This window comes from Bos javanicus, chromosome 6 (assembly GCF_032452875.1).
Source record: "Bos javanicus breed banteng chromosome 6, ARS-OSU_banteng_1.0, whole genome shotgun sequence".
Lineage (NCBI taxonomy): Eukaryota > Metazoa > Chordata > Mammalia > Artiodactyla > Bovidae > Bos > Bos javanicus.
The window spans coordinates 26,615,514-26,623,214 of record NC_083873.1 but is presented as its reverse complement, the minus strand read 5'-3'; the positions used below and the strand labels follow the sequence as shown (position 1 = coordinate 26,623,214).

The window sequence follows — 7,701 nt, the reverse complement described above, 5'->3', positions numbered from 1 at the left end:
CGAGGAGGGAAGCATCATGTAGTCCAACAGTACTGTGGAGAGTTACGGCAGATTACCCAAAGAACTAGACAATCCGTTCTTTTAACTTGAGAGTATAATATTTTATGGATGTACCTGACATTTTTTTGGAACTTCCAGAACCACACAAATGAGTGATCTTGATAATGATACCATAAAATAAAGCTTTTACCTATGAGAAGCTATGAAACGTATGAGAAGATTATGCAACCCAGTGTATAATTTCCTTTCCACACAAAGGTTGCACAGAACAACTTATATCAGCGAAAAAGAGACTGTAAGGAGAGAGAATCTAATGTGCTGTTTTTCTCATCTTTTTCTGGTGTAGAGCAAATATAAAATATTAGGCTTTGAAAGAGTACTGAGAGATTTACAGTCAAGATGACACTGGAAGTTCAGGTTTTCATGTACTCACCCAGCACCAAAAATAATCAGTAATATGTATAAACATTAAGAGAGAAAACCAAAAAACGCCTATCAGACTCAAACATAAATCTCCGTGGATAAGAAGCAGAAGAGAAATGCCACAAGCTCTGCTGGACTCTAAATCCAAAAATAAATGTTGGTGACTAGAATTTGCTTTCTGAATGTATGCCATGGAAAGTGAAGGGCTGAAACCGCATCCACTGATCCAAACTAAACTGGGGTGACACTCACTTCCTAAAAGGTACATGAAAAATCATGTTGTATCTGCTGCTCTGCATCTGGAGCTTCAAGCCTAGGCATGGAAAATAATAAGCATAGCTCTTTGACTGTTAAGAAAAGCAAGTCATCAGCTGGCTAGGTGAACAAAACTGCCCTCTTCATCTCTGAAAGTATCACTATTTAACTAACTAAGATTTCATAAACTTTCTAATTACCTAGGTTTTCTTAACAGAACTAGAATATGTTTGGAGAATGACTGGGTCTTTATGAATCCATGATCTTTTAGAATTGAGAAGATGTCTTTAAAAAATAGAAAGATGGGGCTTCCCTTGTGGTCCAGTGATTAAGAATCTGCCTTGCAATGCAAGGGAAACTGGTTTGATCCCTGGTCTGAGAAGATCCCACATGTCTGGGGCAACTAAAGCCTGTGCACCACAACCACTGAGTCTGTGTTCTTGAGTCCATGAGCCTACGACTACTGAATCAGCAGCTAATGAGCCCCTGTGCCGCATCTACTGAAGCCCACGTGCCTAGAGCCTGTGCTCCGCAACAAGAGAAGCCACCACAGTGAGAAGCCTGTGCACCACAAGAGAGAGTGGTGAAACTAGAGAACTTACTGAACCATGCCGTGCGCAGCAACAGACCCAGTGCAAACAAAAATAAATATCCTGCTCAGTCATGCCGTCGTGTCCAACTCTTTACAACCCCATTGACTGTAGCCCACCAGGCTTCTCTGTCCGTGGGATTCTCCAGGCAGGAACACTGGAGTGGGTTGCCATTTCCTTCTCCGAGGGATCTTCCCAACCCAGGAATGGAACTCGAGTCTTTCATCTCCTGCACTGACAGGTGGATTCTTTACTGCTGCGCCACCTAGGATCAGCACAAATAAGTAAATAAGTTACTTTAAAAAATAAAAAAACATTTAAACTCTGGTTGCCAAAGGGGAAAGGGGGACAGAGAGGGATAAAGTTTTTTGATTCCACATAAAAGTGATAGTATAGAGTGTTTGCCTTTGACCTTTTCACTAGCCCTGATACCCTCTGGGCCCATCCGTGTTGCTGCAAATGGCAACATTTTGTTCTTTTTGAATGCATGCGTGGTTTTCCACTGTGTGTATGTATATATCTATCTATATGTCATGGCTTCTTTGTCCATTTACCTGTTGGTAAACACTTAGGTTGCTTTCACATCTTGGTTATCATGGGGGGATGCTGCTGTGAGCATTGTGTGCATGTATCTGTTCAAATGAATATTTTCATTTTCTTCTGGTGTATGTCCAGGAGGGAAATTATTGATCATATGGTGGTTCTAGTTTGGGGTTTTTTTGTTTGTTTGTTTGTTTGTTTTTGTTTTTGAGAAACTCCCAGTGTACCCTTAATTTGCAACATAAAATAAACATAACATCTCCTTTCAGGGAAAAGTTTCAATAAATTTGCTTTCAGCACACATATAAAGTATTAGTTTTCTGAACTTGTGATTATTTGGCTAGGTTGCTTTCTGGGAATCCAACCACATTGCTTAGACATTTTACTTTGTGACTCATGGGTCTCTTACATCATTTTCTTATTTTGCTTCTTAATACATCTTTTAGTCTGTATGTATTCTGATCCAACATGAATCTCATTGTTACTCATTTATTGAGTCTAATCTGCTTTAATCTATTTGTTGAATTCTTTATTCATTGTTGAATCCTCTCTATTTCTGTGCACTTCTTTTTTAGATTTTATTTTATCATATATTTTCTTGAATATATTATTCATAGCTATTTCAGTATCTGGAAATTTTAACATCCAGATAACCTGTGGGTCTTTTAAAAATATCTAGTTTTTCTCTTGGCTATGATTTTTTATTGAATAGAATTTTTACTGAATGCTGAAATAACTTGTCCCTAACCTTTTAATCTGTAATATATTCTTTCTGAGTAAGACTTTGAAGTTCCATTTCAATAATTAAATCACAATGTCCCAGTATTATACCAAAAAAAAAAAAAAAATTTAAACTTACAGTTGCCAAAGAGGAAAAAGGGAAAGGGAGGGATAAATTAAGGGTATGAACAGATTCACACTACTGTATATAAAATATCAACAAAGATTTACTCTATTACACAGGGAACAATCTTCAATATTTTGTAGTAACAAATGGAAAGTAATCTGAAATATATATATGTATATATATGAATCATTTTGCTTTACACCTGAAACTAACACAATATTGTAAATGAATTATATGTGCGTGTGCATACTCAGTTGTGTCCAATTCTTTGTGACCCCGTGGACTGAAGCCCACCAGACTTCTCTGTCCATGGAATTTTCCAGGCAAGAATACTGGAGTGAGTTGCCATATCCTCCTCCAGGAGATCTTCCCAAAGCAGGGATCAAACCCTTGTCTCTTATGTCTCCTGCTTTGGCACCACCTGAAAAACCTATACTTCAATAAAAAAAATTAATGAAGCACTTGCTTCAGCAGCACATATACTAAAATTGGAATAATACAGAGTAGATTAGCATGGCTTCTGCACAAGGATGACACACAAATTTGTGAAACATTCAATATTTTTTTAATTAATGAAAATAAATTTAATTACTACTGACTATAAAAAAAACTTACTACTTTTGTATTTTAAAAAAATCAAGCAATCATAAGATTGGAGAGTACAATTATGGATAATTGAAGCATGCTAAGATTGTTCTGTGTTTGAAAAATAAAAGCACCAAATAGGTTAAAATATGTAAGAAATATTTATAGTTAAATGTAATGCTGAAAAAGTAAGGATTATAACTAATAGACAAAATACATAATCAATAATACATTACTCAGCAGACAAAAAGTGCAGAATAGAAAATTTTGGACCCAAAAAAGGCAGAAAAAAAAATCAACAGAAAAAGAAAGGTAAGCATAAGATATAAGATGGTTAAAATCATTGCAGATATCCCAGAAAGAGTAGTCAGTGAGATTATTAAGTTGGATTAAAGCAACAAATCTTGCTCCATGTAGCTAACAATACACTACATTAAAAGACCACACACAAAAGCTGAAAATAAAACATAAAGATACTAGCCAAAGAAAGTTATTTTAACAATATATGATTTGAAAAAGTCAAATTTCAAAACAAAAATCAAGATTAATGAAAAGGAAAAAAACCACACACTTGGAGAAAATATTTGCAAAAGACTCATCTAATAAAGGACTATTATCCAAAATACATGAAGAACTCAAAATTCAGCAATAAGAACCTGATTAAAACATGGGCCATTAAAAAGGAATGAATATGAGTCAGTTCTAGTAAGGTGGATGAATCTAGAACCTGTTTTACAGAGTGAAGTAAGGCAGAAAGAGAGAAGCAAATATGGTGTATTAATTCATATATAGGGCTTCCCAGGTGGCGCTAGTGGTAAAGAACCCGCCTCTCAATGCAGCAAACATAAAAGACTCAATCCCTGGATTGGAAAGATCCTCTGAAGGAGGGAACCACACCCGACTCTTAACTGGAGAATCCCATGGACAGAGAAGCCTGGTAGGTTACAATCCATAGGGTCGCAAAGAGTCAGACATGACTGAAGTGACTTAGCAGTCATGCAGCATGCAACGCATATATATGGAATCTAGATAAATGGTACTGATGAACTCATTTGCAGGGCAGGGATAGAGAACAGGCTTACGGACACAGTTGGTTGGGGTGGCCAATTGAGAGCGATGCATTGAAACATATACATTACCATATGCAAAATAGATAATGGGAAGTTGCTGTCTAACGCAAGAGCTCAACCGGGTGCTCTGCGACAACCTAGAGGAGTGGGATGGGGTGTGGGGTGGGAAGAAGGTTCAAGAGGGAGGAGACATATATATAATTATGGCTGATTCTCATTGTTGTATGGCAAAAACTAACAGAACATTGTAAAGCAATTATCTTCTGATTAAAAATAAAATTTAAAAAACATATGGGCCAAAGATCTGAACAGATACTTGTTAAAGATATACAGGTGACAAATTGCCTGCGAAAGGATGCTCCACATCATATGTCACTAGAGAATGGCATGTTAAAACAATAGTGAGATACCATTGCATACATATGAAAATGGCCAAAATCAGAAACACTGACAATACCAAACGCTGGGAACTATGTGGAGTAACAGAAACTCTCATACATCACTGTTGGGATGCAAAATGATACAGCCACGTTGGAGGACTTTTGGAAGTTGGCAACTTCTTACAAAGCTACACATATTCTTACCAGTTATCCAATCATTGTGATCCTTGGTGTTCATCCAGAGGAGTTGAAAACTTACACATAGGTGTTTATAGTCAAAGGTGTTCTTTAAAAAAAAAAAAAATTTATGGCTGCATCAGGTCTTAGTTGCGGCACTCAGGATCTTTCCTTGCAGCACATGATTTCTTGGTTGCAGTGCACAGGCATCTCTCTAGCTGTGGCACTTGGGCTCCAGAACATGGGTTCAGTAGTTGTGGCAAATGCGCTTAGGTGCCCTACAGCGTATGGGATCTTAATTCCCCCACCAGGGATCAAACCCACATCCCCTACATGGGAAGGAGGACATTTAAACATTGAACCATCAGGGAAGTCCCCAAAGGTGTTTATGCTGCTTAGTTGCTTCAGTCGTGTCTGACTCTGTGCGACACCAGAGACAGCAGCCCACCAGGCTCCCCCGTCCCTGGGATTCACCAGGCAAGAACACTGGAGTGGGTTGCCATTGCCTTCTCCAAAGCATGAAAGTGAAAAGTGAAAGTGAAGTCGCTCAGTTTCGTCCTACTCTTAGCGACCCCATGGACTACAGCCCACCAGGCTCCTCCGTCCATGGGATTTTCCAGGCAAGAGTACTGGAGTGGGGTGCCATAGTTGGTCATAATTGCCAAACCTTGGAAGCAACAAAGTATTTCATTCAGTAAATGAAGAAACCAGACAATGGATTCATCCAGACAATGGTACATCCAGACAATGGATTATTATGCAGCACTAAAAAGAAATGAAGTATCAAACGATGCAAACACACAGAAGAACATGAAATGCATATTACTAAGTGAAAGATAACAATCTGGAAAAGATACATACTATATGGTTCCAATTATATGACTTTCTTTTGAAAAGGCAGAAACATGGAGACCATAAAAAGTTCAGGGATTGCCAGAAGTCAGGGGGACAGAGATAAATACACAGAGCACAGAGGAATTTTTTATAATAATGAATATTTGTTGTTGTACATACACTATCTGTGTTGTGCAAAGTCACTTCAGTCGCATCTGACTCTGTGCAACCCTATGGACTGTAGCCTTCCAGGCTCTTCTGTCCAAGGGATTCTCCAAGCAAGAATACTGGAGTGGGTTGTCATGTCCTCTTCCAGTGATGCATACACTATAAGGTTGTCCAAACCCACAGAATGTATAACACCAAGCGTAAACCCAAAGTTACCATTATGGTGAGTGATGTTGCTAATGGGGGAAGCTATGCACGTGTGGAGAAGAGAGCATATGAGAAGTCTCTGTATCATCCTCTCAATTTTGTTGGAAACCTCAAACTGCTCTAAAAAATAGTCTTAGAAAATACAGTGTTGAGGCAATGTGTCTTTACAGGTCTAGACTGGCTTCAGACTTCTGACTCACTTCCTATTTATGCAGCTTCTGAGACTGAGTCTCCTTTCTTCCCAGAGATTTTAAAATCCTTTCCTGCTGATGCCTAGCAGAACTGGTCTTATTGCTTACAGCTAAGATTCCTGATTAATACAGCTCTAAGGTCCAATTCACCTGGAAATTAGAGTTTATCATATAGTCTGGTGAGAAACAAAGACAGTGCCCTTGGGGTCTATTGTGGATAACCTAAGTATTGTAGCATAGGCACGAGTTTGAAGAATCCAAAAGTATGTGCACTTACATTGACGCTCCAGTGAAATGGCTCTCTCTATGATTTTTTACTGCTAAATCCGGTGGCCTCTGTTCTCAGGACTTACCTTTAGCCATATTTGAAACTGTTCACCAGTCCTTCTCTCTGGAAACTCTATTATCCCTTGACAGAGAGCATTTCAAGGAGAGAGATTGAGCAGGATTATCTTTGTATTTCCAACACATTGCATTCTGGTTGATACCTGGCACTCAGTGAGATTTCAATAAATGAATGAATAAATGAATGAAAGAATACATATTGTATTTTTACCTGTAACTAAAGGAGAGAGTCTAATTGAATAAAGCACACAGGAAAATGTTAATTAAATAGTGAAAAAGTAATAGTAACTCATCTTGAATGTTTTCAGTCCATTTTAATTGTAGTGATTAATAATAGCATATAAGCAAATTGTGGATTAAAACAAAAATAATATAGATAATTTTCTTCTAACTAAAATATATCAATGGGATTGGCCTGTTAACATATATTGATTTATCAATTAAATTGGTGAATAAAAAGATAATGAAGGAGCTTCAAAAATGGCATGCAGTTGTCAAGGTCCCAAGGAACATCAAAAGGCCTGGTGGATACTCTGTTTATCATGCAGGTCTCTGTCTCAACAAAATCAAAAGTGCCCTTGCTGCTTTCACAGTACCACCTCATTTTGGTTGGATCTTCAAAGATCACCAAATTGATGTTTACCACACCTTGATGAAGACCTGAAGATAAAAGTGATTTCCTCCTGGACAAAACTGAATTAACTCTTGGGAGATTTCTAGTTCCTACTTATTCTGAGGTCAAACACGCACCCCCTAACTAGATATCAATCTCAGAGAATGACTGATCGGGAACTAAGGTAAGAAAACTATAGCCTATGGACCAAATCCAGCCCTTCATCTGTTTCATAAATAAAATTTTATTGGGAAACAGTCATGTTCATTTTTTTTCATGTATTGTCTATGGCTGCTTTTATCTTACAATGGCGAAGTTGAGTAGTTAGGAGAAAAACATTGGGTTGGCCAAAATGTTGGTTGGGTTTTTTCTGTAAGATGGCTCTAGTAGAACTTAGTTGTCTTCAACTTAATACAAAACAACTTTGTTAGGTTGCATTATGACAGTTGTCATATCAGCATGCATAAAAAACTTAC

The 7,701-nt window shown here is 37.8% G+C and overlaps 1 non-coding gene across 1 annotated transcript; it reads left to right on the top strand.

The window, feature by feature from the left end:
- Nucleotides 1–3,117: 3,117 nt before the first annotated feature.
- LOC133250166 (U6 spliceosomal RNA) lies at nucleotides 3,118–3,220 on the top strand. The gene has a single exon (XR_009737270.1). It is a non-coding gene; the product is annotated as a U6 spliceosomal RNA (small nuclear RNA).
- The last annotated feature ends 4,481 nt before the right edge of the window (nucleotides 3,221–7,701 follow it).